Raw genomic sequence first — 9,730 nt, forward strand, 5'->3', positions numbered from 1 at the left:
GAACACAGCAAACATCTGTCTGCACCAGGGCCATTGCATTGGCCATTCCCTCTCCCGAAACTAATCTTTCTCCAGAGACTGCCATAACCCCTTCCTCTCTCTTCTAGGTCTTGCTAAATTGTCACATAATCATGGAGGATTTTCCTGACCATGAGAAATGGCCCCCCAACCCATCCATTCTCTATCAAGTTCACCCCACTTCATTATACTTTAGAGGACTTATGACCGTCAGGAAAGATTTGGGAGGTTCCTTTTGGACATATTCTTCAGCTGCTTTATCCTCCCAGCCCTACTCTGATTTCTTTCCATGTCCCTCCTTCAGGTGAGGGATTAGACCCCTCAAACCATTCACAGTGTGGACTCAACCTCCCTGGGGTTTCCCCTATGAGGCAGGTAATCTGTAAAGCCACTCAGGGCTCTCACCTTTACACTTTTAGCCTTTGTACCTGCTCTTTCCCCCACCTTTGCCTCTTCTCTCTTATCAATCCAGCCCAAGTCCCTGGCCAGCAGCTGTTCTTTTCCAGACAGATTTTCTTCCCATTTCCACCACATCTGGTGGGCTCTTTTCAGCCAGCCCAGCTGCCCCATGAGGCCCAGTTCACAGACCCTGAGCAAGATGTCACACAGAACTCACTACACAAACAGGCCAAGGACTGCTATAGACTTGAAGATATTTCTTCATTTTGATGTTCTTATTTATTCTTTGATCCACCCATTGGATGGTATGTAAATCAATTGATGCAGAAGTAATTTTTGAATTACCAATATTTTCACTGTATAATGATATTTTCATTAAGTGGTGTAGAGAAAGGCAAGTAATTTATAGATTATTCATACTTAGTTTTTCTTAAGCCTCATTTGCACACTTTGTTCATAAAGCTTCTTCTTTTTTTAAAGTATATTTTATTGATTATGCTGTTATAGTTGTACCCAAGTTTTTCCCTTTAGGCCCCTCTGCCAGTACCTCTCTCACCTCCAGCAATCCAACCTCCCCCCTTTAGTTCATGCTCATTGGCCATGCATGTAAATTCTTTGGCTTTCCCATTTATGTGACTATTTTTAACATCCCCCTGCCTATTTTCTTCTCACCAATTATGCTTCTTGAACCCTGCACCATTTCCCATTTCTCCCCTTTGCCCCTCCCAGCTGATAGCCCTCCAAATGATCAGCATATCTATGATTCTCTTCCTATTCTGTTTGTTTAGTTTTTAATTTTTTAGATTCAGTAGCTGATAGTTTTGAGATTACTGTCATTTTAATGATCATAATTTTGATTTTCTTTTTTCTTAAATAAGTCTCTTTAACATTTCATATAATAATGGCTTGGAGATGATGAACTCCTTCATCTTTACTTTGTCTGGGAAGCACTTCATCTGTCCTTCCATTCTAAATGGCAGTTTTTCTGGATATAGTAATCTTGGTTGTAAGTCCTTGTTCTTCTTTTCTTTTTGTTTTTTATTTCTCTTTTTCTTTTAAATTATTATTGTTTTTCTATTACAATTGTCCCACTTTTTCCCTCATTGCTACCCTCCACCCAGCCCATCCCTTCTCCCACAGTCCACCCTGACCCTTTTCATGTTCATGGGTTATTCATATGAATTTCTTTGCTAAACCCTTCCCCTACTTATCCTCTTCCTCCCTCCCCCACCCCCTCTCCCCTGATAATTGTTACTCTGTTTCTTGTTCAATTTTCTTTATTTGTTTGTGTTGTTCATTAGTCTCCTGTATTGGGTGATAGCATATGGTATTTTTCTTTCATTGCCTGGCTTATTTCGCTAAGCATAATTCTCTCTAGTTCCATCCATGTTATTGCAAATGGCAGGAGTTTCTTCCTTCTTTCTGCTGCATAGTACTCCATTGTGTAAATGTACCACAGTTTTTTAATCCACTCATCTACAGATGGGCAATTGGATTGTTTCCAGCACTTGGCTATTGTAAACAGCACTAAATGAACATAGGGGTGCATAAGTTCTTTTGAATTGGAGTTTCAGGATTCTTCAGGTATAATCCTAGCAGTGGAATTGCTGGTTCAAAAGGAAGTTCCAGTTTTAGTTTTTTGAGGAAATTCCATACTGTTTTCCATGTGGTTCATCTTTGAAAGCATTCCATGTGCATTTGAAAATAATGTATATTTTGCTTCTTTGGAGTGGAAATTTCTATATATATCAATTAAGTTTATTTTGTCTAGAGTGTTGTTTAATGCCTCAATATCCTTGGTGTTTCTTCGCTTCTTTAACACAAAAAGAGCTTCAGTAGCCACAAAGGGAAATGACTTGGGAAGTTCCCAACACAGCTCATTTAAGATGTCTTCATCCTCATCATCCCTGACCTTATTAGTTCATTATGTTATACCATAGTCTCTTGAGTTCCATGAATTTTTTATCTGTATGCCCCTCCAGACTCAATCTTTTTGACCATCTTCACATCTATGAGACCTTTTCCTTCCCCTTGGGCACTTCAGCTATTAAGAATTATTAAATCTTTGAGCCTCCTTTGCCGTCTCAGGCTCTTGAGGGGCTCAGGGACTTCAAAACCAACTGAAATTAAACTAAATGTTTGAAACAGGAAATAAGCCCACAAACTACAACTATTTTATATGTTTTGTATTTATTATCCCCAGAACTTCTTCTGTTGAGACAGAATGTCCTCAAAAATGTCAGGGTTCCTAACCCCAAATGTTTTCCTAATAATATTTTCATTTAATTATATTAAAAAACACATAACATTAACTTCATCATCATGAAACAAGAATCTGTGTGCAGTTCAGTAGTGGTATAATATTGTCCTTGATGCAAAGATATCTCTAGGAATTTTTCAACAATAAAACTGAAAATATATAGCCATTAAAGACAACACCCCACTTTTCCTTCCCCAAGTACCCTACAATAACCAATCTCCTTTATTTCTTTAAATTTTCAATATGTGAAATACTTTATATAAGTGAAACACATCATTCCTGTCTTCTTGTGACTTAGTTCACCTAGCATAATAACCTAATTTACCTTTTCTTTTTAAGGCTGAATGATATTTTGTTGTATATGTATCTATTACATTTTCTGTTTTCATTTCTCAATTGATAGACAATTGTGTTGCTCCCATCTCTTGGTTATTGTGAATAAGGCTGCAATGTTATCAGATGTGCTAATACTTTTTAAAAATCCTGCTTTCAATTTTTTTAGATAATAAAACAGAAAGATTAATGGACTACATGGTAAGTTTATATCTTATTTCTAGAAGCACCTGCAAACTGTTAACTAGAGTAGCTGAGCCATTTTGCAATTTCCCCATCGGTGGGTTCAGGTTCCAATACTTCCTTCTTTGCAGAAATGTCTATTCAAGAGCTTTGACCATATTTAACACATAATTTTGGCTTTTATTTGTTGCTAAATTGTAGGGTTTGTTTATATATCCTGAATATTAACACCTTAACAGGTATATGGGATTTGCAGATACTTTTTTTTTCCTGTAGGTTTTTTTTTCACTTGACTTTTTCTTTTGATGACCAAGAGTTTTAAGCCTGAAATAGGACCATTTTCTATTTTCCTTTGTTCTCTAAGCTTTTGATATTATATCAAAATAATCATTGCCAAATCCAATTTCATGAAGCTTTTCTCCTGTGTGTTCTCCTGTGAATGTTACAGTTTTAGGACTTACCTTTAGATCTTTAATTCATTTTGAGTAATATTTTGTATATGATATAAAATTGTTTTACATGTGAATATCTAGTTTTCTCAACACCTTTTGTTGAAGTCTGTCTTTTCTTCATGGAGTGTTCTTGGAATTCAATGATCATATAACCATATAGAGGGTAATTTATTTATAGGCTCTCAATTCAGTTCTATTCATCTACATGTCTGTCTTTATACCAATACCACTCTACTTATACTTCACTTTTATAATGTATTTTGAAATCAGAAAATGCAAACCTCTAACTTTGATTTTTTTTAAATATTGTTTTGGCTCCTCAGGGTCTCCAGAAATATATGAATTAAGAACGATACTTTTTTATTTCTTTAGAAAATGCATTGGGATTACAATGTGTTATATTGAGTCTGTAGATCGCTTTGAATAATATGAACAGTTTAACCATACTAATCTTGCAAACTATGGTTTTGTAGATAAAGAGGATGGATTTTCAAAGAAACATTTCCAGTGTTTTTTTTCTCTCCTGTGATACAGTCATACTCAGGACTCTGAGGGGATTCATACTAGTTTCCCATTTCACTTCAAACTCCTTGAGTTGAGGTCAGGAAAGGGCTTTTGAGACTTTAGGTCCAGGAGCTGTGAGAGGAAATTTAAAAAGGGAGACTCTTTTCCACCTTTTGTTTTGTTCGGGTTTCACTACCTGATTATGAAAGTGGTGACTCTATTCTGTAATCCATTCTGTTTTTTTTGCCAACTCTAGCAGAAATAAAACAAAATCATTTGGTAAAAAAATAAGAACACTCTTCAATAGAAAACACTTGTTTTAAAAAAGTTTGTGACTGGTTCATTGGACACATCACTAATTTGTCATAAATATTGGAAAGTCATCCATGAAAAATGTAGTAAAATTGTTCATTAGAAACTCTAATGCTTTGTTTTCATAAATGAAATATGTAAATCTTTGGAAGGTATTGTTAGTGTGTGTTAGCTTCAGTTCCAGAAATGACTTCAGACCTGAAGGCTTAGCTAACTGCAAAGTTAAGAATCTGCCTTGAGCAAATTTTACACCCTCTGAAAGTGCTCCTGGATGAGGAACCGGTGCAGCAGTGCTCAGCCCCATTTTTATTCCAATGTCCACGCCCTGGATGATGTTCTGACAACACAAATGGGCAAGAAGAAGTGAAGCAATGGGATTCTTATTTAGGCTTGGGACAAGGAGGGACTACAACTGTGCAAAAAACATGTAGCTTGTTCAAGTACACAGGAAGTCACCAAGATAGATGTAAACAGGTTTTTAAAATACGAAGATAAGACATTTGGCACTCTGACATTTTTTGAATACTGTCATAGAGACAATCAGTGCCCCCTGAAAATATTCTGTGTTTTATGCCTGGATCCTGTGACTGTTATATTCTGCAGAAGACACTTTGTATGTGTGATTAGGAAACTTGTGGGGAGATGGAAAGGCTAGCGTGGATCTTCTGGGTAGTCCTTCCATTCACTTTCTTGTGTTAAGACAACTTAGAGAAACAGTTAGGGGAAGATCAAAATGACAGAAGAAAAAAAGCTGATGTGATCATAGGAACATAGAAGGAACAGCGCACATGATGAGGGAGCAGGAGACAAGAAGGAGAAGAGCCTCCAGGAGCTGGAAAGGCAAAAACAGGTTTCCCCAGGAATCTGAGGAGGGAGCAGGGTCTTGCAGATACACACCAGGATTCCAGCACAGTGATGTCCATTTCAGGCTCCTGGGCTCCAGGAATGCAGGGAATGTGTAAACAGGCTGACTGCCTTATCCATTCAGAGGTACTTTGGAGACAAACAGGTGACCATCCACTCACTCTTTCATCCCTTGTCTGAAATTTCCTCCAAGGCTTCCATAGGATGGCACACCTGGACAAAGGGAATCACTAGGGTCTTTTCACTAACGATGGCAGAAACACTGAGCAAATTTCATATGTGGAAAATGACAAACACTAAACACAATATTGCTCCAATAATACATGCTTTTTCATCTCACATGTAAGGGAGCAAATGCTCAAAATTTCAAAGACATTACCTAATAGACCTGGGCTATGTGTGGAATATAATGATTCCTTAAAAAGACAATGGGGTGCAGTCTCCAGTTCTTGGTCATGTGCAACTCAATGCCTTCACTGCCCTGTGATTAATCAGAGACCTCTGGGGCACACCCACAGACAGAACACATTCTTGACTTTTGTCATTTTTATGAGCTTCGTGTGCCTGTCTCAAAGGAAAGTCCACCAACAGGATACACAGCATTTGAAAATAGACAATTTTCTGGGTTATTTTTAGCTTTGTTACCTCTGGTTGGCTTTTGACCATAGATCAACATCCTAGACAGATTTGGAGGCTATCTGGCCTTTGTAAACCAGGTGGATGCCAGGGGATATAAGAAGGGTTAAGTCCTGGACAGAAATAGAAGGAAAAAGTGTAATGATTAGAGAAGCAGGGCAGAGGGGAAGGGTGTGTTGGGAGGAAGAGAATGAAGAAAGGATATGATGTGATGCAGAATTTCAGGAACAGCCTTATGACCCCATATTGTGGATAAAGTTGGGTTTGGGGGACCCATCCACCAAGGAGAGTCACTGGAGTTAAAAATTTCGGGTGGGGAAGAAGAAGGAGTAATTCTTCCAAAGGTGGGTACTGTCTTGAGAGGTAAGTTGCCTTTTTGGAAAAAAGAATATGATCCTTGAAGACTCAGTTGAGTGTCTGATACCAAAACTGAACATTTGATTTGGGAAATCTATGGGGGTGTATGCTCTTATATACATGGGGGAAAACACAAAAAGCATTGAAAAAAAAAAAAACAAAAAGAACAGAGTGGCAAGAAGGGTGGATGTGTAGGAATGGGGAAGAAGTGAGAATGGAACCCTAAACGGAAGTAACTAGAAAAAATATGCTCCTATTTATTACCAAGGGCACAGCACCCACATTGTAGGGCATGATGGCCCAGGGAAATGAGAGATGGGATGCTGGGAAAGGGATAATGAGAAACTGAGCATGAGAAAAATACTAGCAGCTACTGAGGGACTAAATTTCTAGAAAGCCAGAAAGGATGAACAGGCATGGGGACCATGCAGTCTGGCTGATGGCTAGAGAGGAGGTGCAAAATGATACCAAAGAGGGAAGAAATTAGGGGCATAGAGGCAGATCAAACAGGGGAATGGTAGAAACAGCGGGCAAGCTGAGGTGGGTGGAGTGTGCAGGCTAGCGTCCAGGGATGGCAGTTTCAGAGCGTAAGCTAAAGTTCTCAGTGACTGGATTAGACCAGAATGAGACTGTTGCTGCTTTTCTCCCAAGGCGGGTCTGGGTCAGAAGGACTGAGCTTTGCTCAGAAGCCCCATAAAAACACAAGATGTTGCTTCCTCAGAGCCGCAAGTCTTCTTATCCTGAGGTTACAGTTGGCAGTCAGGGCCCTCAAACGACGCATTGAGTGGAGGCTGAGGAGCAGCCTGGCCGTGATTGTTGGGGTACCTTATGGAAGGGGACAGAAGCAGGGTATCTTTGCAGCTTTTGTGTCATCAGATTTTTGATAAATATTGTATCAAATATGTAGAAGATTGGAAGTCTTTCAACCCATACACAGATGTTTTTCCATTTTTTTGCTTTTTATTTCATTATTTTTCCAGAATATTTGGTAGTTTTCATTGTATACATCTTGCTCATATTTGGCTAATATTTTCCTAAGCATTAAATTCCATCCTATGCTATTGTAAATAAAACCGTTTGCTTAGTTTTATTTTGGGTATGTTCACTGTTGTTATGAAGAAATGGAAATGATGTTGTATTGATTTTTGTCCTTTGAAACTTGTCTGAATTTATTAGTATTAATAGTTTTTTGTTTGTGGAGGGTAGAATTTCTAGTGTTTTTTATATATAAGATTAAGTTGTCTGTTGACGAGATAATTTTTCTTCCTTTTCCAATTTGAATGCCACTATGTCACCTTCTCGCCTCACTGTTCCATCCAGGGCTTCCGTACTCTGTTGACTAAATCGGGAAATGTTACTTTCATCTTGTTCACAATTTTACTAACATTTGCTATTACTCCATGGAGTATTATGGTAACTGTGGGTTTTCCTGTATGACCTTTACTGTCTTGAGTAGTTTTCTTCTATTCTTGCAGTCCCTGTTTTTTCTTAAAACCATGAAAAACTAATTTCTTGAGAGTTATTTCAGCATGTTATTCAATTTGCAGGTCAGAAAGTTTAGACCTGCTCACAGTGAAAAATGAATTCAGTATAAAACTTCTTCAAATGCAAGGTCATGACTAGGTGGAGCTATCTTTATTGAATAATATGGTATTTAGCACCAGGCAAATCTTTCCCACTCATTGTAAAGTTTCCTTGGCCCCAGGATTGTACACAGGACATAAGCCTGCCTTCCCCAACATACACAAACATTTATATGAGGAGTGGGACCTGACTGTTTGGAGAAAGGATGTGGGAATTCTCAGTGTGATGTCACCAACCCCATAGTTACCCCATAGTTTTTGTGAAAATGAGCCCCTCATACTGGGTATAAAATATGAGTGATCCTTCTTTCCTCACCTGTTATCAAACTCTGAATAAATTTTTTGCACTTTTTTAAAGAGATGTCTTGTGAAAATGGAAACTTGTTAGAAGACTTGCATTGAGTCAATAAATGCTCAAGAGTTAAAACTGACATTGTCATTGTTGTTGACTTAAGGTTACATTTTACTCCAAATCCCACCTTAGGTTGGTCTCAGATGCACAATCTTTTCAGTACAGGAGACACTGAGTCCCTCAGAGTAGGGATGCGATGACCAATGGGAACATGCAATGAACTTGCAGAAATTCAACTTCCAGGGGTCATGTGGAGGGCACCTGGGTGCTGTTGTGGACAATGAGAATAAACTAAAAGACAGCTATGTGGGTACTACCACTGATCTCTTTCTCTCCATTTGACTTATTTCCATAAATTCTAAAGTTTTCATGAGTATTCTTATTTTCATGGCAGTAGGCTTATTTGCATAAGTTTAACATGACTCTTCCCTTTTATTAATAGAACATAATTTAAATTGTTGGTAATACAAACAAGGCTTTGGTTCAAATCTCCTAGTTCAGACAGATGCCAACAGAATTAGAAATTACCTCACTCTTTGGCAGCGCTATTTACAATAGCCAAGTGCTGGAAACAGCCTAAGTGCCCATCTGTAGATGAGTGGATCAAAAAACTGTGGTATGTTTACACAATGGAATACTATGTAGCAGAAAGAAAGAAGGAACTCCTGCCATTTGCGACAACATAGTTGGAACTAAAGAGAATCATGCTTAGCAAAGTAAGTCAGGCAATGAAAGAAAAATAGCATATGATATCATCTGATACATGAGACTAATGAACAACACAAACAAATGAACAAAATTTAACAAGGAGCACAGTAACAGTTATCGGAGGTGGGAGGAGAAGGGAGGTAAGTAGGGGAAGGGTTTAGTAAAGGAACTAATATAAATAGCCCATGGACATGGACAACGGGGTGGGGATCATCTGTGGGAGAAGGGGTGGGCTGGGTGGGGGGGAGCAGTAGGGGAAAAAGTAGGACAACTGTAATAGAAAAACAATCAAAATTAAATAAATAAGTAAGTAAATAAATAAATAAAGTAGAAATCACCTCACTCTAAGAAGCTAAGTTTGGCCTGATGGTTATTTTGGTGTTTCTTGGAGAATAGGACACCATCCAAAACTAGAGAGAATGCAGGTGAAGTGTAAGAAGGATGGCTCCTAACTTCAAGAGGTAGTTAAAACTACCATCTTATGTTTTATAGAAATACCTGCATCAGAGCAAACTATGTGGTGATAACAGTTTCTCTTCATGTAAGTAACTAATCAGGAGAAAGCCAATTATAGCAGCTGTGTTGTGGGATCAAGAACACACTTGTTGGTTTGATATGACATTTGATCAAAAAATAAAAGAAAAGGTAACTGCAGAGAGATATAATGTCTCTATGAAAATTCCAAAAGTACAGCCTCCTGGGAAATGAAATCCTAGATCTGTTCTTGGACTCACCTTTGCCTACATTGTTCAGGACTGACAGCTCTTTA

Source organism: Furipterus horrens, unplaced genomic scaffold, assembly GCF_987537825.1.
Source record: "Furipterus horrens unplaced genomic scaffold, mFurHor1.1.pri manual_scaffold_13, whole genome shotgun sequence".
In the NCBI taxonomy this organism is placed as follows: Eukaryota; Metazoa; Chordata; class Mammalia; order Chiroptera; family Furipteridae; genus Furipterus; species Furipterus horrens.